At 28.1% G+C, this 25,877-nt stretch overlaps 1 protein-coding gene across 2 annotated transcripts in view; it reads left to right on the top strand.

Moving 5' to 3' along the window:
- LOC126737691 (protein Shroom) overlaps positions 1 to 25,877 on the top strand; it is a 267,451-nt gene that overhangs the window by 19,493 nt on the left and 222,081 nt on the right. Inside the window, exon 2 of one of the 2 annotated variants that reach the window (XM_050442724.1) lies at positions 25,712 to 25,730. The exons of the other annotated variant lie outside the window; for it this stretch is intronic. The gene's annotated coding sequence lies outside the window, so the exon portion shown is untranslated. The remainder of the gene's footprint in view (positions 1 to 25,711; positions 25,731 to 25,877) is intronic. 2 annotated transcript variants of the gene reach the window in all.

Raw genomic sequence — 25,877 nt, 5'->3', positions numbered from 1 at the left:
TTTTGAAATGGCTGATTTTTTTATTTTACGAAAATCATAGATAACCTGGTTCTCTTTAAAAATGTAAAAAAAAAAAATTGGTTGTTATGCGAAAATTAAAGAAAAATGCAATTTTAAAATTTAAGATGGCAATTACGCCCTCTGGTGGTAATTTTTAGAACTTGAAAATATTTTCCAACGATTTTTCATGACCGATTTACCTAATAATTTTTTTTTTTAATTTTTTTTACGAACAGTTCCCGAGATATGCCCGAGGAACAGTCTTATTGGGTCACCCTGTACAATACTTGAATCTATTTTTCATAAAATATATAGGGCATTTACATTTTATGACCTATTTTACTTTAAAATATTACTTAAATTTACAATATTTACATGTGGTTTTAACTAAATGAAGTAACATATTTATTATTTAAATACTATTAAGTGAAGTTTTTCTAAAATGTATGATCCTAAAGTAACATGATACTATTGTTTTCATTGAAATGTAAATAACTACTTTTTACAAATTATTGCAACGATGTATGAAGTTTTAACATACACAATCAATATGTTTCTCCATTTCTGTTTATGAGAATATGTAGACAACAGTGTTACCAATATTTTGGATTAGTTATACACTGACTTATTATATGACCTTAGTTCTTAGTAGCAAACTACAATCAAGTTTTTAATTTTTTTTTTACATAAAGGATATTAAAGTATTAATATTAGATTTTCTGATATTCTAAAATTTGAAGTGAAATATTTTTTTTACTAATGATGCTGGAATATATTGTGTCCTTAGCAGCTTTTTTTAGGCTTAGGTACTTCTACGCTTACTTTCATAAATGTCTACTTACTAAATATATCTTCAATGTATATAAAATTTACATTCTACTGCAATAAGAGCTCGTTCATTACATTCCCCCAGACAAATTAATTTCAAATATAATTTTTTAGCGACATTTTTGACTGCCCTATTGAAAAATGGTACTTCTTTCTTGAATATTTGACAACTATACCATTCACAGATATATGATCTTTAACCTTTTGTAGTTTGCAGGAACAGCGTTGTTGCTATTGTATTAACTGGCTTTATGTTAATTGTGAATAATTTTTAATGCTAATTCATGACTTATACAAATATTTCTATATCCATATAAAACATGTTACAAATTTTAAACTAAGAGAACTAGAAGTTAATACCTAATTAAAATATATACATAAAAAAAGAGAAAAATAAATATCTTGCAGCTACGTAAATAAATCAAGATTTCATCGGGGACATTATAGTTAAAATATTGTACAGAAATAAACTTTAAATTAGTATATTCTTAATTTAGTACAAGAAAAAATAAAAAAGTAGAATAAACTAAAAATATATTAAGGCTATTTAATTCTAATAACCTATGTTATTAGGTCAAAATGAAAATCATGCAGTCTCCTTCCACTTATTTATTTCTACAACTACGACTCCACTGCAAGTATGGATTATTTCTTCACCATTTATGCTATGTTTGAAGAATTGTTCAGGATTCTCTAGAAATAATAAAAGACTATACTTATAACATTAAAAATATTCGTTACCGCATTCTTGCTTGGATTAACTTTAAGATCCTATAATAATCTTCTTATTTTGGCAGAAGCGGCATTGCATGGAATTAAGGACACATCTATATAATATTCTGACATTCTCTATAAAAACAGAAAAAAACTACTAAAAAAAAACTAGATCTATGAACTAGATCTAAAATACCACCTCAAGGAGTGGTGAAACTTTGCGTTTAACCAACTAAAAATAATAAAGTGAATTAGATGAAAAAGTATGAAAACCAACATAATAATAGATAACTCTATTAATATTATTTTAACTAAAAGTAATAGCCAGTTAATATAGATATTATATTCCAGATTGTGTATAGATTTTATTGCCTTTATTATTAATATACTTAGACATACATTTGTGATAAGAACTGACAGTACTATTTAAGTTATGTACTCATTATGAGGTTTAATTTTAAGTTTTTAGATTTTGTTTAAGATTAATAGTACCTAAACGAGAGCGACATTTTACACGAACAAGTTCTTAGTTCTACATTTCTTTAAAATAAAATATATTGATTTGTCAGTGCCTAATATTCTTAGATTTTAAGGATCTAAATAAAAAGCAGGTCAAAATTAATTTAATTTTTTTCTTCCTAAATGTTTTAATCGAACATTCCTTGTAAATATTTTACAATTGATTCTACAATTTTTTTATTTTATTATACGGAAAACATAGCAGCAATTATTGCACGTTTAAGCTAGTAAAACATTTATTTTTTTTAATAATAAATCTATTTTCTGACCCTGTATATTAAATCGCTAATTGATAGCAAATCTTTTTCTATAAATCATATATCTTTAGTTAAAAATTACGGAGTTATGAATAGTATTAATTGTAGATCAAGTAAAATCTACAATGCCAAAATAAGCGATTAAAGAATTTTTTTAATTTAATAGACAATTCTTTTATTATATTTTATCAGTATATTTTTTACACATGAAATGGATAGATATCCCTTTATCTTTTACTAGGCAATAAATATTGTTAAGAAAATTCACAAAAAAAAATGCATAACAAAAATAATTAAATGGTAAGAATTGTATGTTGGTACATAGCCTCTTGCCCCATACATGTACTTTTAGTATAAATTTTAAATAATAATAAAATATATAAATGCTGCAAAGTTATATAAACATATTTTACCTTCCGATAGTCAAGGTGTAACCTCTAGAATTTTACAGAAACATCTGTAAAAATATGATATTGCAGTAGTAAGAATTGTATACTATAAGTAGAGTATAGTGGACTTAATTTTTTTTTAAGTAAGTACTTAAAGAAAACTGATTATTAAATCTAATTATTTGTTTTAATAATTTTTTGGTATTTTAAAGCTAAAACGATTGACAGTGAAGTCTGTTTATAACTTTATAAGATGACCTGATTTTGATTGGTGTAATATCATGTGTGCCATTAAAAAGAGCGATACTTTGCTAAATGACTCAAAAAGTTACGATAGTCAATTCTTTTTCTCCTTACACTACTTAAAACATTAAAATGAATGCATTTAATATAATCAGAATATTGCTGGGACTATTTTGTGCTTACTACGTATCTTCGTAATTCTACATCTCGAATTTATCCTTTTTATACACTATGAGATAACTGTTAAATGGAACATTTGCATTCAACTTCCTTACTAGAAGATCAGTATAACCCAACTTGGCCATAAAACGTTTCTTTCTACTTAATGAACTGTAAGCATATTTCCGAAGTTTTCAAGATAGCATCGCACTTCGAACAGATGTTTTACGAGAACAAACTATCAATTTAAAACAAATACTTAAAGAATTTTAGATAAGTCCATCCGAACATGGCACCGCGGTGCGCCGCTTGCGAACAAAGAAGATTATCGAATACTTAGCAACAATTTCATTGTTTTAAATTATCTGGGTCTTCGAAAGCCAAGAGAATATTGTAATATATAAACAAATAAGGAAATTGTGCGCATCTTAACCAGGTCGGCAGATGTAAAACAACGGGTTCTAGGCATCAGCTCGAAATTAAAGAAGAGCTTAAGGTTAAAGGTAAGTGGATGTCTCTCTCCTCTTACGGACAAACGTACATGCAGCTTGTGAATCGGCGCATTTCGTGATCGTAGGATTTTTTCGCTCTTGATTTCTGATTTCTAGAGAAACCTACGATTTGTTTACTTGGCAAAAATGATAATTAGAGGTTTGTATTATCTGCGGGTGGTCACTTTAGTCGTGAGCTATACTGTATTTTGAACTTCGTTACTGGGTCAGTGGGTACTATCATAATAACGAAACATTAGAGTATGTGAATAGTGTTAGGTCAGCGATATTCAAAAATGTTCTTAAAGGACCTCTAGGAATCTGCGGAAGATTTGATTGAGTCTACGTTAGAGTAAAATAAATATAGGCATTCACGAGATATTATGATATACATACATATAACAGACTGTATCTTTTGCTTTGTGATGTGTTTTGTTTGTGGGGTTGAATTTGTTTCTTTTTGCTTGTGTAGGCATATATGCTGTCACATTTTCTTTTTTTGCTGGTTGATGTACTCTTTATAATTTATAGCGTTTATATTATTTCTATTTTGAAACTTAGTATAGTATAGATAATTAGGTTAGATGGAAGAACAGGCATTTAGATATCTGAATCTTTGTGCGCTGAATCTCGCCTTTAAACTATTAACCTTGTAATTAACCGTGTAATTGTATTTTTTTTTGCTAAATAAAAAGATTTTTATTATTATTATTATTATTATTATTATTATTATTATTATTATTATTATTATTATTATTATTATTATTATATAATTGCAGATTTACGAATGTAATATCGATAATAAAAGTTTAAAATTTTTTCGTACACTTCTTATCTAATTTTTGTCAAGCTGTGTTTTAGCTTGTTGCATTCAGATTGTGATAAAGTACTGAGATTGTACTAAGAACTTAATTTTCAAATTTCAGTTTGATATAAAAATTTAGATATAGGAGCGAAAAAGTAATTTCATAAATCTGTTCGCAAAAATACAATGGTGTAATAAATCGCTCGACTCAAGCAAATAAAAAAAGTAACAAACATTCCGTTAAATACCTGTTTATTTATAGAAGTGTGAAATGAAAATAATGATTATTTTTAACGTTTAAACATACATATTGAAAGTCATTTTATGGTTTGAACCTTTGTTTTATTACTAAAGTTTGGCAGTTTTATTACTAAATCAACTGAAAAGAGTCTTCCCGATGCTAACGTCGTTAGTGAAACACTAATCGAGAGTAAAATAAAGAGTTTTGATTAGTGGTAAAACTATCTCGTGATTTGATACATATTGAAATATATTGTTATCAAGAAACTGAATGTTAAAAAAAATTGTATCCATTTTTTGAATCAGTTTTAAAAAATTCTCAAAAACTAATTTTTTAAAATTTAATTAAATTGAATGCATTTAACAGATCCTGTAGAAAAACTTAATGATAGGAGTTTAATGAAACAGCAATGATAATTGCACTTAAAGTTAACTATCAGAACTGCAAACAAAATTAAAAATAACAAAATTAAAATTAAAAATTAGTAAAATGAAACCTATGTTAAAACGGGGATATAAATTTAAATTAAGATCAAGTTTAAAAATATTACCTATTTCGAAAATTATTTAAAAAAATTAATATAATTCAGTTTCTAAGCAAACACAAAATTATATCAGAATAGCAATTTGGATTTTAATGAAAGGGGTTAGAAGATGCAAGTTTATCTCTTACATGAGATATTTTAATTATAAAGGATAGAAAGGAGCCTTGGATAATCTATCTTTGTTGATTTAACAGAAGAAAATAAAACAGTGTGTCATAAAATGCTTATAAAAAAACTAACATTTGGCAGATTTGTGAATATACTTTAAAAATAGTTATTAAGTAAGAGAAGATAATATGTTTTAATAGAAAACTGAACAAGCGGTTTCAGAATTGCATTCCATTTGTACTATCAATTAATGCACTTAGGTTTACTGTTACTATAAATATTGTCAAGGCAGATATCATTAAGTAGTGTGTAGTAAACATTTACCAATAATCAAATATAGTCAATAAAAGAAATATAAAAAAATTGTTATATACACTAACAAGCCCAACTAATGCTGCTTAAGTTTGTATATTTTGAAATAAATTAATCTAGAAATTTTTAAGTTTTATTAATCATAGGCCACGAAGATAACTAAATATATAAAGCAAGTTTATCTATAACTTTATCAAAAAACTAACCGAACAGACTTGCAATTCATATAGCTATTTTTGTTTTACAAGCTATTTGCTTGGATTCATCAATCAACGTTTACAATATGATAATTAAACCGCTAAGCCAGATAAGGATTTCATTCTATGAAAAATCGCTGACTTAACAAATCAGTTCCTGTATAACCGGTATATTCAAGACCGCCGTAGACACAAGAAGTAAGAAGTGGGCTTTGCTTGAGGACAGAAACATGCGTATTCTTCTTCACGCTTGTGACCATCAAATATTACTTTGTTTCGACCATCTACCTGCTTTATGTAACTCTTTAAACTAAACATAAAGATGGGTTGGGTTAAAGTTATTCATCCTAAATCAATAGAGGTTGTACATTTAAATTACTGTTATAGGCGTAAGGCACTGAGTTTTAAAACTACGCATACTAGAAAAGTGGAGAAAGAAATAGTTAGATAAATTGGCTTTGTTTACTACACAACGTTGGTATACCTGTCGTAGGTGATATTGAGACGAGTTAAAATACTGATTTATTTACGAATTACAGCAAGAATAAAAATTGTTAAATAAGTTTCTCTAAAATGTAATGCTTCCTAACTGTTTAAACACGTGAAAAACTAAATGATCCTGTCGTACATCTTCAGCTGCTGTTTGTATGTTAAAGCTTCTTTATGTTTGAAATAAATTTATATATAAATTAATACGACATTATCTTTAGGTGTTATTTACTAAACAGAAACTATATTTAAGGGTAAGAGTGACTTGTATTCTGAGATATCCTTAAAAAACTTATAAAAAGCTATCCTTTAGATGCCACAATATATCTTTTTCATATATACCGGATTATAATTATTAATTACTTCTCTAAAACTTTTTTCCGCATAATGACACTTAATTATGGCTATTTTTTTGTCGATTAAATAAATCATACTTGATTCCAAATATATAACTGTCACTGATTTATTGACACTTTTCCTCAGGTCAGTGACAATAATGATTTTACTGGTGCCCGTTTGGTTTTACCTGAACCGAAAATTTGGTAATTTTGTAATTACATTTAATTGAATAATTCAAGATTCGCTTAATAAAATTTTCTGAAACTTTGAACAAGGGTTTGCCAAATTAGTCTCTTCAAAAAGTTATCTTACATTTTTTCTATAAAATGTACAGGGAAGCCAATAATTGACCTCTTTAAAATTTACATGGATTTTCTTATGTTCCGCTCGGCGACGCACCACCCGGTATAATCTAAGGTATAGTATATACCAAAAATAGATATTACTTATAGGTTACTTATAAAGGCAAGCCTTAGCAAAAAAAGCAAAAAGGAATACCCACTCATCCTAGAGACATGACAAATTGCAATATTATAATTAATGTTAGAATATTAGCACTGGAATACAAAGGTAGTAGAAATGTAGTTAACAAAATTTGAATTTTAAGAGAGCAGCTGAAATATTTCTATGTAGATCAGTCCTTAAAAAGAACTTAAAAGCCAAGCTTCCTAAAACTGTTTATTTATTTACTTTCAATCGAAAACCTAATAAGAAGAGCAAATATTATTATCGAGAGTATTTTAAAAAATGCTTGTGAATTTATCCAAAGCCTTAGGTGAAGTATACACACACTACTCACACTGCAAGCTGGTGCTGCTTTAAGATAAAACTGGAAAAGGATTAACTAATTTTTTTTTTACTCAATAAACAAATATTTGATCTCCATTAAAGTGAAAATAAGCTCTTCTCATAATAAAAAGTATCTTCACAGAATTACTGCTGCAAATCGATTATGGCAATTACGATAACTCTTGGCTAGTTATTGGATCTCTACAAAAAAATACAAACATTAAAAATTCAAAGTAATTGACAAGCTATATTAAGAATATCAACGAACAGAATATACACGACTGATCAAGTTATTTTAAATGCATTAATATATACCCGAAAATCATAGTAGTAGCCAAAGCACCACCACACTTCACATAAATTAGAATCAATCGGCTTCCCACTATAGATTACAGTACTTTACTTTAATTTGATTCAAACTCATGAATAGTGGCAGATTAGATGAAATGTCATTATCATTAAGTCAATTTGTAATTTACATATTCAACTGTAGGTCATTGATTCCCGAATCGAAGACCTAAATTAATAAGAACTGTATAGATCATGAATAGCAGTTGTATTTGCTGTATGTCTACATAGGAATATTTATGAATAAATAAAATCATTTAATAAGAGCTGATTAAAATCCACTAACTTTAATACAAAGTTTTGCCTAATTTTTCTATTAAACAGGAGAGATAAAGCATAAAAAAGCTTCCTGTTTTAAATGTACCATATACTCAAGAAGCAACGAATAAAAAAGCAACTATAGAAATAACTTTAAAAGTTAAAATTATACAACAGAAAACAACATATTTTTTAAATAATACCAGTAGTAGTTTGATCAATTTGAATCGTGTTATAGGTAAGGCAAATAGGCCTAAAATAAATAACTAAAAATTTTCCATACGTGAAAAATGTCATTTTTATATTTCAAACAGAGGCAAAAGGACAACTACATCTAATATGTATCACTATTTTGTTCTTTTCTATACGTATCTGCACGCAGGACAATTTTATGCTTTTGATATCTCTTTTATGCAGGCCCTAGTATAAAGTGTAGAGTATATAAAGTCATTATAATAGGACTAAAAGGTGATCCTTACTGGTGTGTTTTGTTTTTGTGGGTTTAGATCCGAATGCCTTGGCATAGTTAGAACCTAATATTTTTTTTTTAGTATTTCGATCTATTTTTTGTTTTATGTATGTATGTTTTTATTACGTAGAAAATTGGATTTCGCTAATCTGCCGAATTGGAATCATTAACTTTAACCTTTTTACTTATTTTTTTCCTTACATCTAGGCATTTTCTTTTTATACAAAACTGACCCTCTAGAGAAATCTAAAAACTTAAGTTATCGGCCTTCTCTGGAATAATTTTTTCCGCTAGAATAATCTACTGTTATTTCTTTCAACCATTTCTGACCTAACCTTTATTTATTATTAAATATTTACTATAGACGTAACCATATTATCAAATTCTAATTCATCCTAAAATAACACTTAAATCTCTTATAAAATTATCCGGCGACTCAACAAGGCTTAAAACTTGGCCCGATCATTCCAAGCATCATCTATGACTTTGCAACTTTGTTGCGGTTTATAGGAAGAACTGAACAGTCGAGTTACAAAAAGAAGACGCGAGGACAAGAATTGTTAGTTCATCGACCCTGCAGTTATTTTGGTAAAAATGTTTGCGGCCATAACACGTGAACACTCCTGAGCTTCAGGTTGTTAAATGAATGTGGGAGATATTTCTACCTGTGCAACTTCTTTTCGTTCTTTTGTCTGAGGGAAGTTCGAAGAATGGGGCTTGTGCGTCATTCACAGAAGGCATTAAAATCGTTACATGTTTTTATCGAGTTGAACTGTTAAAAAGGGGATAGACGTAATATGTGACGCAATTGAAAAAACGTGTCAGTAGTATTTTGCTCAGAGCAACTATTATTATGTTTTAGGTTCAGGTTTGAAAATTTGTGGTACTAAAGTTATTTTCTTAACTCAATCTTTATAGTAAAAATATAACAAACTATTGTTATTAATTGATTATTATGCCCAATATTAGTTGGCTAAGTCAAGCATTTTTTATTATATTTAAAAGGTAATTTTACATCCTTACTACCTTCGTTCGCGATTTTACTGCGAATCTTTTTTTGCGAACTATACAAATAATTTAGGTAATTCGTCTATTCAAAAATCGTCGACCCAATCTGGAAACTGCAGAAATATTTTGTTTACTAACTAATTTTAAGCTACTTTTTTTAACAATTTGTATTTAATTGATTGCATTATTAATGATATTAATCAAGTTTAAGATAAACTCTTAAGCTTAAATTTTGTGTTTAAAAGGGCCTTTATTTTCTACATTATCTAATAATGTTCTTATAAGGCGCACTTTAAGAAGATGCCTTTCCACTACTTTTCGAGTTAACAAACCTAGGATTACTCGAACCAAGAATTTACGAGAATAGTTTTAAAATATTTGTAGTAAGTTTAACCGTTTAATTTTTTAAATTCATGCACGATTAGAAAGACTTTGACCTAAATAGAAATTCCATCAATCTATTCCTTTCATATTAGTGTTATATCTTCTTTTTATTTCTTGATCCTGTTTCATTCTTTTAAAATTGAGACTTATTGAGCCTTATTTATTTTGCAATCGCTCCTTTGGCAATTCATTATTAAATAATTCTTCATTTTTAGCTCATTATTTTTTATTTCTAGGGCCACTAAAGTCTATCTAAAGGTTCATAAATTCATAAATAAAAATGCGCTTAAACATTGTCTTCTATAATATATTTAACGAGCAAGCATATATAAATGATTTAGCGATCATACGAATATATCGTATTGCTTTTTTCTAATGTTCTTTTCTTTAAGGCTCATTGGTAAAATTAAAAATAGTCATTATTGCAAGTTAATAAATAAATATGTAGATTGACCATTAGACTTTCTCAATGTGTTCTTTTTATTATATTTTTCCATATACATATTATTATAATATAGGTATAAAAATAAAATTCTTCAAATTTACACTTTAAATGCTAAATTATAAGAATTTAATTAGTTTTAACATAATTTGTATTCAACCCAATCAGTATACAGAATATCTAAATTTTATGTATATAAATAGACTATATTTATACTGCCGACATTTCAGCCTATATTAGGCCATCCTCAGGGCGACAAAAGTAAAAACCTTAAAAAAAATAACATTATAGTTTACAGTCATGAAAAAAACTTAGTGAACGTCAAAAAAATGGTCATAATATCCAATGGTCTTTTTGCTTTTTAAAAGGAGTTGCGCCAACTAAAAAATTAGTCTGGATTTTACTTTAAATTAAACTAATAAAATAGGTATAAGCATAAAGCTTGGTATGCATATATGGTGCATATGGTGTAGTTAGCATAATATGGTAATAGGAATAAAAGATTTTTGGTTCACAAGAAAATAATAATGAATTAATCTTCTTGTTTGCCGTATCTACTTCTTATCACAATATTTGCAATTAATCTCATAGATACCGAACTTTTTAATTAGTCTTTATTTTATCTTTTTTATCTAACGTGAGGTATACTCATTGGTCGGATATTGAGTTCTTTAGAAAGCCTAACTCGCTAACTCCGGATTTGGCTAATGAAATTTTTTTCAGGTAGTACTGCAAATTGTGAGACAACTTTTAGATTTTGATTTTATGTATCATTGCTTCATAAACTTTTTGCTCTAAATTGTTTATGAATTATGTATTTCTTTATTTTCCGTTTTAGTTGTCGGATAATTAATAGATAATTTTTAGACTTAAGTTTTTAAAAACCTTATCATATTCTCTTGTCAAGATAGGATCAAATAGTATTACAGCAGACGTTTGCTTATTTTTATCTTTTTAAAATATGATAGTTTTTAAGATGAACTTTAACTCTATATTCTCTGATTAGCTTATTAAATATTTTTATTGTTACTTTTTCTTTCTAAATCTGTTATTACTTAGACGGAATGAGACCAAGCGATTTACCAAGAAATAAATGCTAGTCATTACATGTTAAAAACAATGGTAAGAGTCACTAGATAGTACCTAGAAGTATTTGTTTTTTTTCAATAAATATCAAATTCCAACCAATTATTTATTTCCATGACAAGAGTATCTAAAAATGAAAGTCGGCTAATAGTTTCTCAACCAAACTCGTCGAGAGTATAATAATAATATTAACAATAATGATAATAAAAGCGTTTATTAATCCTAAAAAAATTACAATGTAACTATCAGCGAAAATAGGAACATGGATTAAAAGGCAAATTTCAGCTTCTAAACAAAGACCTGTTGGATCCTGGTAAATAAAATACTATGGTACAAATAACACGTCAATAAGTCAAACCTAAAGGTATAGGTGTACCACAAATTTATAAATCTAGGATGCAACCCAAATGCAAGTTTAACCATAACAACTAACATAACATTAACAATTAAACATAATTTTTGCTACTTAATATTTAATTTACTATAAACAGTAGGTAAACAAAAATATAAATTTGTATGGTCTTAACACTACAATAGTAAGACAAAGCAGTTAAAAGCCTTTTTCTTGTGTTATTTCGAAAAGCATTTATAGATGGCGACAGGTCCGGTATATTATGTTGATTCACACATGTTGCGGTATTATGGGAAAAGCGGCGTTTAAAAATTTATTTGCTTTGCCGTGGGATGTCCGGAGGATTTCGGTGTCTTATATTGACTCTGTGAGTAACAGCCCTGCACTTGTAACTCTGTCTATATAAAAAGGACATTAGTTTTTGATTCTACAGCAAAACACAGTGTAATTTAACTTCCTTCTTTGAGACATATTTAGTCAGTGCAAGTAATTTGTATGATACCCCATGTGGTGGTCGTATTCCAAAAATGTGTCACACATGCATTTTGAAGTTTCTGCACATGCCTCTTGTCCCTATGATCAAGACAATGACCATAAACTGTATCACAAAAATTCAGATGTGAAAGAGTCAGAGAATCGCAAAGTATCTTTCTTGTTTCTGTATACAGCACACATCTTTGGGAATAAAGGGATTTAGGCATTAAATAATCTTTTTATAATATGGAAAGAAAATTTCAAGTCAATATCATCCATGTATACATCAAGATTCCTACTCATATTTTGAAATAAAATTGACTCAATATTGATGTGTAAATAAATGCGATTAGGAAGGTTTTCTCTTAAAGTATATTTCGTAAATAACATAGCGACAGACTTTCAGATTTAGCTGCAAACAATGCCTTAGGGAATAATAATACAACAATTTTAGGTATTCATTTAAACAATGGTAAACATATTAAGGATTAAAAGGATCCAAGAAAAAAAATTTCTAACTGGCGTCAACGTAAATATGATGTTTTATATTTTTTAAATACGTAACAAGTTGGCAGTAGTACGTAGCCCTGTAGTACGCCGGATAAAAGACTCCCATCCTCTGAATGTTTGCCATCCAAACAAATACTCTATTTTCTATCAGTGACAGATCTTTTCATGAGATCCACTGCTTTAGAAGAAAATCCTTTAAAACCAAATATTGACAACAAGATCTTAAAAGGGTGTCGAAAGCTTTGCTGTAATCCAACATAATTAGCACTGCCGACATGTTATCATCCAAAGATTTAAAAATGTCATTGGTTAACTCACAAATGACAGGGGCTAAAATTGGAACGAAAACCATATTGGTTTACAGGAATTACAGTATTATCTGTCAAGAATAAATTGATCTACGACTCCAAACACTTTTCAAGAACCATAGACAAAACTGGTAAAATTGATATTAAGTGAAAGTCGCTATAAACCTTAGGATTTTTTACTTTGCTACCGGTAGAATGTTAGCTAGTTTCCAGAGGGTGGAAAATTTCCCAGTTAGTATACAAGTATTAATTATATTGGTTATATGCCGTATAATAAATGGGCATCAATTATTATAAGTTTCACATTTTAAATTATCGTGACCAGTTGCATTAGATCTGAGCTTTAAATATTTATTATGTTGATCTGTGATACCGGAGCAAAATTAAATGAATCCTGTATTAACCTATTACGTCGGTACTAATTAAGAAGTTCAAGATCAATGTTAAAGGAAACTCTATTTTGTGTAAAGTGATAATTTTTATGGTTAACATTTTTAAGGTTTCCAGGAATGAAAGAGTTTTTTAGATATATAAAATCCGATTCTTCTCATAATATTCAATTTTTTTTGTCACTGTCTCTTAGTTTAAATAGTCCTAAATAAGCTTTTCTTTCAGCTCTAATAGCTGTAGTGGTGTAGTTTCGTAGTTTTTAGTAATAAATCCAGTAAACAGCATTTTTAAGTTGTCGAAATCTTTTATACAATTTATCAAATGTAAAGTGCATTAAATCAGAAAGTGCTCAGATATCTTTGAGTCTGTAATTTCTATGTCTGCAACGTTTTTATTATGATAAAAAATTAGATCTATTATATAAGAGCTATTTGCATTGACTCGGCTTGGTTCAGTAATTAACTGAGAAAAATTAAAACTTTCCGTCACATTAATAAGTGCAGAACTTAACTGACTGGATTGATTATTCATATTTATATTAAAATCGCAAGTATAGGGTTTTCATCATCATCGATTTGGTTTTCAATGGATTCAGTGATGAGCGGATTGATGGTATTTTCTAACATATCCAAATAAATGTCTCTATTTAAATTTTCGTTAATAAATAATGGCCCAATCACTTTATTTCCTAAAATGCCTGCCCATACATTAATTTTTTGAGGGTACTGGGTATGCCCTTCTACAAATGCATGAGGATTTTCATTGTTCCAATATCTACAGTTATGCTTATTAACAAATCCATTTATATAAAATGTGCATTCATCGCTGAAGCAGATATTCTTTACATGAATAGTATTATCATTAATCGCTTCAGTCGTTTTTTCACAAAACTCAACTCGCCTATCGAAATCGTCTTCGGTTAACTCTTGCAATATTTTCATTTTGAATGGATGAAATTTATGAAGTTTGGTAACTGTGTGAACAGAGCCTAATAAAATACCAGTGGCAGCAACAATTTTGCGTAATGAAGTATTAGGATTTATTCCAAAATGACCCAAAACTTTAACTTGAGCGGCTTCATCCAAAATTCGCCGATGATCACGTTTTTTATTTGCAACAGATCCAGTTTCAGTAAATTTAGTAACAAGGTCCAAAACATACCTATGCGAAGTTATCTTCTCCGGATATCTGACATTAAACGTGACGGCAGTTTGCCGAGCACATTGATTTTGGGCACCATAAATTCGAAAGAATTCTACTCTTTCGGCTAGTGTGTAAACCATTTTGGAAGTAAAATCTTCAATTCAACAAATAAATTTTCACTATTCCAAGACTGTCACAAATGTAACTGACGGCAAAATAAACTCTTTCTTTTCCTTAGCAACTATAAATAATTAAGCAGGTATAACAATAAATATAGTTCGCTCAGGATATCTGTATTGATGAAAAGAATGCGGAAAAAAATTTAGGTTGTTATTTAGTGTTTTCCACGTCTAATCTTCGGAATTGCTGTTTATGTTGGTAGTTTCCGTTTTAAATTATAAACGAATTGTAGATTTGGCAAACCCAAAGGGGCAACATTTTGAACACTTTTTGAAATAAAAACTGATATTTTCATGTTTTTGTTTTCTATCTGAACAAATTAAGATAAACAAAGATTTTTCTAATTTTCTTGAAAACGAATCGATCAATTTAAAAAAATCAAACGTCAAAATAAAAGACTTCGAAAGACCTCTTAAACAAGCTATTACTCGATACCCCTTGCCATTTAAAATTTTTAAGGGGATGACTCTGGGGGGCCAAGGGTGAAATTACCCCCTTTCACAGTAATTTTAGGTTAGAAAGTTGACCCCCTTGACAAACCTTTTGACGTATTTCGGCGTTCTTTTTTTTTAAACAGTGGTTTTCGATAAATCCGTGGTGGGAAGTTTTCATATGAACACCCTGTATATATTAAAAATTGCTCTGCATTACCTTGTGGAGGGGATACTTGCCAAAACAAATGGACATACATGCAAAAGTTTTCCTAAATAATATAAATTCTTGATTAACAAAAAAAAAATCAAAACAGGCAGAGCCTTTACATTATATGAGCGCTGTGTATACGGTATAAATAGGTTAATGCATCCGCTTAGGATGTAGGTTAAAATTATTAATTTATTTAAACATAATAAAAGCAAACTAATATTAAAATATATCTACAAAACCGAGGAATCTTATCAGTTTAGCAACTATTTAGCCGTATTAAACCGAGTGATAATATTACTATAGATGCTTTCGGTTCTTTAAACGCGACACTAGCAGGATTCGTTGTCTCACTGCTGTCTCCGTCTCTCTTACATTTATCGGTAATTTAAAATACTTTTGAAATAAATTGTTTGTTGTTTTTGACTAAAAAACATTCTTAAGGTAAATTTAAGGTCTTAAATACTAAAAACATCAAACAATAAGAAATTCTAAAATTATATATAAATCTAATAGCTAAGCATAAATAAACCTTTAAAATATTAAATTTGTGTTTTTTATGACCTAAAAATATATATTGTCATATAAGTCAATGTGATGAGAGGTCATATAAAAATCAAGTTTTAAGTTTTAATATCGTGAACCATTTGTCTGACTCATGTTAAAGAACAAGAAAGACCATTGTTTCATATATATTTTTATAACTTAGTAAATTTTTATATATTTGTAATTGTAATTTTTTAATTGGACCAGAGGTTTTTATTGTTATTAGAGGTTTTAATGGGCCAAAATGTTGACAATAATAAAACTTAAAAGGAGGATTTTATTTGACTCCACATCCTATTGAGTTCAAAATCACTAGCAAAAAACTTTAAAATCTCTGCTAAAATAAATATTTTATGTATTGTTTCCAATGCAAGTCACTGCTGCAATAAATATTTTATTGCATTTATATAATACAGTATATAAAAGATAAAAAATATTTTTTAGACCTATAACGCATTGTTGGATCCTTGACGCCACTGCTGAGATAACAGTCTTATCATTTTTACGTCCATAAGAGAGAAAACAAAAGTTAATATAAAATTGCCAGGAATAAGAAGCGACTATAGCTTATTTCGAACCGTCTAGGTTAAAAATAATGTAGAATTGCCTATCGCTGCAATAATAATAACGACATCTGGATAAGAAAGAAGCAAAAAATTAAGAAACTTAAAGGGACTAGAGCAAAGGTCACAGAATTGAGCTCTGAGCATTACCTGACTAAATAGGCAAGAAGCCTGATGTTATCCCCCTCAAAGATACAGCTTGCCTTTTACCATATAATATATTGGAAATCAAGCCGCTTGCACATTAAGAGATCTCTTAGAATCCATCCAAAAGACATAATAAAAACTCATGATTCAAAGTATCGATCGAAAGCCTTGGAGTAATCTCAAAGCACCAAAACTGTTTTGATCGATGGCAGAAACTTTATTATCGACAATTTATTTAACTTTACCAGTCATTTATTTAATTATTTATAATTATTACAGACCTATTAAATAAATAAATACTATATACAAAAATATGCATGAACAAATATTTTTTAACTAGTCCTAACTTAAATCCTATAATTCGTTGCTGGTACAAATGTCTTATACTATGCCCAATTTTTTTTTCTAGTTATGAGTTGATAAACTCTGCCATTTAAAAAATAATAATTTTTTAATAAATTCCTGTATACAAACCAAGAAGACCCTAAAGGCCTAAAATATTGAAATATTTTTACTAGTAAAAAAAATCTTAATGCCTTTGGCTTTACTAAAATACATATGTCGATTACAGAAAAACACAGAAAAGTAAGCAATCAACCTAATGACCAACCTAATGACTAATAGAAAACATATTTTGCTATAAAATGTACGCCGATAAAAAAAAAAACTTTTTTACTAGTTTTTTTAGCAGACGATTTTTATTAGATTACAAGCCCATACTTTTAAGTAATTAGGAGTAAAAAAATAATAAAAAATCATTATTATTATTATAATTTTATATTTCACAGGCTTATTAGAAAACAATATTACTTTTTGATAGCTGCTTGTCAATGAACCTTCAAAATCAGTTCTGCGACAAAATTCTATTGTTTTCCTGAGAACGCTATTAAAACCAGAGAAAACTCAACAAAATACGTACAATAAACCATTAAAATCCAATTTGTCATATAGATAAAAATAATGTTCTTGTGTCTTTTTTGTTAACAATATTTTAGTCTTTAAGCTCATGCCTAAGTAATATTGATCAGTTAAGCTGTTATTAAAATAATATTATAAAAAACAAGAACCGAACAGAAAATATATTACCTTAATTCATGCGTGTCAGTTGCCACAGTTTTATTGGACAATAATAAAACTTTTGATTAATTTAAATGCCATTGTTATTTATAACATTATGGTTTGTCTTTGTAAGGAAGATTGTATAATAAACCTATAAAATTTGACCCATAATCCAAATTTATTTGAATATAGCTAAAGTAATATTTTATTCTTGGTGCATACTTATAATGTCCTAGTTGCATATTGCATGTACATACCTATTAAGGACTGGACCACATTTTGTAAAGCCAAAGGTTTATGCTCCAGATATTATAATTATAAATTGTAATTAAATCCAGCTTAAAAGATTAAGAGACTTTATTTGCTTGGAAAAATACGAAAAAAGAATTTAGCTTAGGCACATAATTTAAACTCTTTTGAATCGATTCTTTAAAATATTTATTATAAAAGAATAAATCAAAAATTCCGTTATTTCATTTTCGTAAATTTAAGTCAAATTCTTTTTATAAAATATGTCCATAAATTATTCAAAATTCAAAAATCAAATTCAACAGAAAAACTTGTATTCATTAAATTTTATTTTAGTCATATAAAGTCGGCTCCGAACGGACGGAAGTTCATTAAAATTCAAAATAAAAAATACCTGCAAAATAAACAAACTTTATTGTTAATATTTTATATTTTAATATTTCTGCTTGAAGGACTTAAAGACCCAAAACATAGTTTCTTCCCTTCGTAGTGATGATATTTAACTATAGTTCCTGGATGTGTCCATCAGCTTTTTCGTTAGACTTAAAATTTTTGGTTTGACTTACCAATGTCATATAAAATTACTAATTTCGAAACTTTTCAAATGTATTTTCCGTATCGGTTTCTTACACTTGTCTAGTTCCATATCACTTACGTACAAGGTGCTTTAATTTGCGTACATGGTGCTTTTTTTGCGGGGTATCTCTATTATTTTTAACATTAATGGGATGCAGTATTTATGATAAAGTGCTGCTTTTTCGTGAAACGAAAGATGCCGTCAATAAAATTTTTCTCCTCTTCTAAAACCTCTCTAAGTTTTTAACATTCAGGGCACTTTTAAAATGTTGCATTTTGAAGTCTCTCTCGTATCTTCGTTATCCTTCAACTTATCGAAAAGTTAAAATAATATTATTATAGATTTTTCCAGTAAAACACAGTAATGTAGATATTTTTTGCTAAATATAAACTACTTTTGAGTTATAAACGAAACTTATATTTTTTTAAATGAAAGATTTTGTAGGTTTCTAGATTAAAACAATTGTTTTTTTTTACCGTTTCAAAAATATATAATAGTATGCACTTTGTTTCATATATACGTTAATAAACGACAATATTTTAAAATTAAATTAATAATTGTATAGTAGGCCATGAATAGCAATAATAAACAAAACATATTACTAATGAATGACACTTCAATTCCGAAGGTATTTTTTCTGTTTATCTAATAAGCACAAACTTATAATGATATTAGAGATTTTCATAGTCATAATAGCTCACTTAGCTTTAAAATTTTCATTACTCTGTATAAAAAATACTAGCGTATCATAATTTTCAAACGCTGCTATTATTCGAAGAATTTAATTAATATGAATTAATTAAAAATACCAAAAGAGGGAAAATAAACTGGTTCTGGAAAATAGACCAAAAGTCGATCAAAAAACCGATAAGATACACTAATATTTGACATTTATTTTTATGTCTCCACAAAAAAAATAGCTATGATCTACTATCAAATTATGCATTTGTTTCTAGAAAATTGTCACTTATTTTCGTGTTCATGAAAGAACTGTATACTATTATATATTTTTAAAATGCCAAAAAAAAAGACATACTTCATAGTCTATAAATATACAGAGTGTTCTATTTAAAAAAACATAAATTTGGCTTATAAATCACAAATAGTACATATTTGACAAAAATTATTTATACCACTATATTCTACGGAAAAAAATCTATAAGAATATTGGTATACCTTTTTGATAAGTTAAAGGATAATGGAGATACAACGCGTGTGCTAAATAAAGGCTATGAAAATGTTGTTACCGGCATCTTAAGTTTCACAAAAAAGCACTCTGTCGGGAAAACCGCATCCCATTAACATTACAAATAAAGGAGATACCCTGCCAAAGTACCCAAAATGGGACATTCTGTACACTCAGGGTAGTTTATTTCGAATATCTTTACTTATTAATGCCTAAAATCTATGTACAGTATTGTGCAAAAAGATAGCAACATTGAACTTTCCTATTATATATCTTTTATTATCTATTTTATAAGTAAGGTTTATATATTATTTACAAAAAAAGTTAGAGCCTGTTTACATTTTCATATTATCATATTTTTTGTATCATAATAAATAAAACACCAAATTGTTTTATGCAAATTTATTATTCAAAAATATAGCAACAAAAAATAGTTTTGATTCTAAAAAAAATATAACCCAACTAAATTAAAATCAATTCAATATTTCGTGTAATACCCCTTCTCCTTTATAACATCTGCACATCGTCTTGGCATGGATTCAATTAATTTCATAATATAGTCATTGTTCACTTCATTCTAAGCCTTTTCCACTATTTCAAAGAGAATATTTGTATTAGAGCATGTTAGGTGCCTGATTTTGGTGCAATGTAATGCCATAAATTCTCTATAGGGTTTAGGTCTGGCGATTGAGATGGCCAGACCATTACATTTATTTTTTCATCGGATAGCCACCTCTTAACAAATTGAGAAGCATGTTTTGGATCGTTGTCATGCTGAAATATGGCTGTTACTGGCATGACTTCATCCATATACTAAATGTGTTTGCAGAATGTCTTTGTACATGAAACGATCCATTTTGCCCACTATTCTTACTATGGGTCCCATGCCACGAGCCGAGAAACATCCCCATACAAGAATATTTCCACCTTCGTGTTTAACTGTGGGGCAAATGAACTTTTTGTTTAATCTTTGTTCACTGGGGCGTCTGACGTACCTCATTCCATCAGTCCTGAATAAATTATATTTAGATTCATCACTAAATACGACTTTCTTCCAATTAGCTATAGACCAGTGGATGAGATTGGGCAAAGTGAAAACAAGCCTTGACGTTCTTCTTTGAGAGTAACGGTTTTTTGGTAGGGCGACGAGCAGGTAAGTTGGCATCAAGTAATCTTCTCCTTACGGTACTGGAACTGAGGTTTACTACTACACCCTCTTAAAATTTTGCCAAAATTTGGGAAGAACACAAAAAAGGATTTTCTTTGGAAATTCGTAGCAGCTGCCTATTCATCCTTAAATTTGTTTTTCTGGGTCTACCAGGAAGGGGCGCCGGTGCAGCTGTTCCAGTAAGGCGAAATTTTTTACAAACTCTGGATACGATTGACCTGTGAAGCCGTAAGCTTCTTACAATGTGACTCTGCCTAACACCATTTTCGTAATGCTCCACAATAATTTTTCTTACATCACCAGAGACGGTTTTTGAGCGAACTATTTTAAGTTAATTCTGAGATTCAAAAATAACAACTTTACAGCAGGTAAATCGATATTTAACTGATAAAATAAATGCGAAACAAGAATGTTGCTATATTTATGCACATTGTCTAAATAAACAAACATGAAGTTCCTTACTCTGCATTGGCATTCTTATGATATCTCGGTATATTTATAAATAATACAGAGGCGTGTACTTAAAAGTAAAGAAATAATATGGAATAAATAAAGGAGCAAATAATATTTTTGAAAACATCGCTTGTTGCTATATTTATGCACAATATTGTATGTTAATAAGGAGTGAAAATATTTAGTAAATTAGTAATGTTGGATAAAGAGTAACTTTTATAGTTTCTAATTGATTTGTGTAAGATTTTTTACTTAGTGAATTTACGAAAACAACTGCAACGTTGTACCTCTAAACTGATTCTATTACAGGTCACATTTAAATTAAGCAAAATATAAATTAGTGTATTTATATTGACATAAGGTGTTAAAAGGTGGCACGTGAGATATCATTATTTTATTAAAACATAATTTTCTAATAAAATGGCATATTTTATATAAAGCAGACTGAAAATAATTGAATGAATTAGAATGTGAGCATTTACATAATACACTTATATAAAAAAATATTTTACTCAAAAGACAAATAATTTTATACTGGGTTACTCGTTATAATCCATACTTTTTCCATTCAAGATCTTGTGTACTTATTGCCTCAAGGCATATAAAGCATCTATAATAGTCATAATGAAGAGTCAATAATAGTTAGTGCTTTCAAAAATTGCCGAATCTCTTAGCTCCAAAGTGGGACTTAGTCCTCATTATCCAGTACTTCACTCATCATGGCTTTAAATTTTATTGAATTTTTCTAACATAAACGAACACTCTGCAAGAATTTATTTTTAGTAAATCATTTGAACACATTACCGGTTTCCTCACGATTTCGTTGAATAAGAATTTTTCGGGAGTGTCCATGAAAGGCGGTCGTTCTATTTCAACTTCTACCTTTGCTTAAAGTATTTTAGTTGACGTATCGTTTTGCTATTTATGAAATTTTATTCTTGAAAATAACTTAAAAGCCTTATTTTTTTTGTCTTAATATGAATGAATTCCTGAATATACATTTAAAGGTAAAAGTGGTAGTCTGTGATAAAGATTTATGTAGTTAGAGCAGTTTGAGTTAAATAATTTTAAGCAATCTATTCTTGTTAAGGTTAAGAATATTTTTATAAAATATTATGAATATTTTTAACAACGGATTCATGCATCTGATGTATTTAACTAATCGTCAGAATGGCTATGCTTTTGAACTAAAAGTTAAAATATATGAACGCCCTCAAAAAGTAATTTTAAATCTTAGGTTTAAATCGTATTGAATCATAAATAACTCTATGCCTTACTTTTAAATCACAAAGAGTAACGTAACGGAGTGCGAGACAAAAGAAAGGCCATTCTTTCGTTTCTTCGTTACATTGATCGAAAGGTGAAGTCATCACCTCCTTATACCATCTTCTAGTGCCAATCTAGTGCCTGACCTGTGCCCAAAGAAGAAGGCTACAACCGGTTATGCGGGAGACCAGATGGGCGATTCTCTTAAAAATAGTTGATAATACTTTAAATAAAACATACATATTTAAATACTACTAACAATTTAAAAGTTAAGGCTAAAAGGTGTTAATCTTTTTTTAAGGTCATAAAAATTATGCAAATTACAGGTAAATTAAAAAAGAGCTAGTATGTAGTAATAAAAATCCTATTTCTCCAAATAATAATTTTTTCCCTTAACACGTTCATTAAGTGTAAAGTACCTTTTAATGCAGTAACTTGTTTATTCTTGAAAAAAAACTATCTATAATTTTTATACCGTTCTGATAAACACAATTTTTGTTAATTAATTTTAGATAAAATTAATTTATTATTGAAATAAATTTTTTATTTCCAGGCACCTAAAATTACTTTTCTTCTCTCTCATGCCTTTGAAATCAATTATATTTTCTCCAGATAGTTAAACTTAGTTTTTATTCGTTTAAAGCAACTCGATGTTTTTTTATTTTATTCAGGTATTTAATATAGATTTTTATCTTTTTTTACGCAAACAAATAATATTTATTTATTTCAGTTACTTTCAGGCACTTGCAATTAGATTTGTTTCATCTAGAGAAAATAAACTAATTTTTTATATATTTCAGGCAACTGAAATAATTTTTATTTACTAATTCTAGGCTATTGAAATTCACCTTTATTCTTGCTCAAGCTGTTAAAATCACTTATTTCATGTTAAAATCACATTTATTTAATTTTTTCATGTTAGACGTAATAATAAAATTGTTGAGTTACTTATTTTATTGGGTATTACATCACTTATAGCAAAAATCAATTTAGAAATTACTATCTCACACGTTAAAACATTGAAAAGAACAAGAAAATAGACTTATTCACGTATTTAAAAGAAATATGAACTCAAATCTATAATGACACCGTTTGATACCAGTTCCAAAATTAAAATTTTTACATTTTATTAAGTGATAGTTGCATAAATAACAGAACTTAGGACCTTTTAGCAGAATGTGTATTGAAATTGATATTTCTAAAAAATAAAGAGTATGTTAGAGCAAAAGTATATTATGTCTAAGAATACAAAAATATGACTAATAAAGTTGTTGAAAAGCAGCGGTATTCAAAATTATTTTTTCGCAAATGACAGACTCTTAAATTTAGATTTAAAAAGCTCAAAATCTCAAACTAATGTCGCACGTGTTGGAAATGCAAAAAAAAACTTTTCTTTTAAAGATTTATATTTTTGTTTATTATAAAATTTCTAAAGGGAAAATTAAAGTAAGAAGGAACGTGCAAACGATAACAGTACTATGATCCTAAAAACTTGTATCTTATATCTTATAATATTCAGCAGAGATAACAATTTTCAGATAAGCAAAAATTTAATTTGTTTTTCTTTAGATTATTTATTGAGTTTGTATTGTAAAATAACTTTGTACTAGCAAATGTTTTTTTTAAGTAAATTTAGTTTTTGCTTATTTGTAAACTTATTAATTTATGATATATACTTTTAACTAAATTTAACTGCAGGAATCACCCAGGTATCAACACTCGGTCGCGCAAAATGGCCTCCGGCTTCCACAGAAACGGTCAGGAGATTCTCAACGTTTGATACCAAGAATAAATTGCTATAGTTTATTATATTGGTCGTATCATTTTTAATCGATAATAACGATTTATTTGCCTCGATTGACTTTTAAATAGCTTAAACAACTTTGACCGTATTTTATTCAGTAAAAACTAGGGCTAGTTCTGGACTTACATCTACTGGTAGAATTTAAAATAATAAAACATAAAACATTTGTTTTCTACTTTTAGCTATGAGGTCATTCTTTTAAACATAACCACAAAGAGCGACCTGCACGTTTTCATGAGAGTAACAACTCAACATAGTTTTTGTTAGAAAGTCTTATTATTTTAACAATGTTTAAAGAATTTTTAAAATTGTAAACTGGATTTACGTATTATTATACTAATAAAAAATAAATTATTTCACACTTTACCTGATCAACTGCAAATAATTCATGATATTACAACCGTAAATTTAACTATGCATAATTCGATTAAGCTTTGACAAATCTGCTTTCTGACGCATATTAATAGAGTCTCATTGAAAAAAGAAATAAAACTAACTGGGAAACTAACAAATTATAAATTATGATTTATTAAAATTTATTGTACAGTTACGCAATAAGAAGAGAGTCAAGTGATTTATTGAAGCGATGTCATTAGTCCCAAAATGTACAGTTACTTTTTATTTTGGTTGGAATTATTGGTTGAAGATCTATTATATTATTAGTACAATAAATGCAGTTATAAATGATTGATGAGTTCAAGTTTCGTGGCCCAGTTAAAAGATAATGAAGATAATAAGAATGGACCATATCTCACTTGCCAGCGGCGTCTGTTTTTTAAGCACATAGCAAGTAACCTCGTTTTTCTAGTGCAATTATAATACATAAGATTTTTTTTTTATAATTGACTTTAAAATTAGATTTTAAATTTTAACATGCAAGTCGCTGTATAGCTTTAGTTTTTGTTATTTAGCTTAGAATGAAAATAGTATTAAAATAAAAATAACATGAACAAATTTGATACAAAACATAGGTGGTTTGAAAGTTCTTATATTATTTTACTTTTTTAGATTATTTTTTGACGTTAATTTAAATCTCATTTCACAGTTAGTGTTTTGTCTAATTTTCTTTAACTGACCTCTAATTTAATTTCCTTAAAATCTTTAATTATTTCTTATAGTTTTATCATTTTATTAATTTTGTGGATACTTTTTTGTCTATTTATTAATTTATTTTTACTTTATTTATTTGGCTGGCAATCATATATAAATTTATTGTGCATAGTACAGAAATATGTGTAGATATACTTAAGTATTAAAATTTTCTTTTTTTTCCAGAAGCTGTTCAAAAAATACTGTAAGTAATATACTATCTATTAGAGACAACGTTATATTTACTATTAGTATATTATATATAAATATTTATTATTATATTTTAATATTAATAATGGTACCAATATTTTTATATTATTGCTAATAAGATATAAATAATACACCTGCATTT

This window comes from Anthonomus grandis, chromosome 1, assembly GCF_022605725.1.
Source record: "Anthonomus grandis grandis chromosome 1, icAntGran1.3, whole genome shotgun sequence".
NCBI classification, from domain to species: domain Eukaryota; kingdom Metazoa; phylum Arthropoda; class Insecta; order Coleoptera; family Curculionidae; genus Anthonomus; species Anthonomus grandis.
This window is presented reverse-complemented; position numbering and strand designations above follow the sequence as displayed.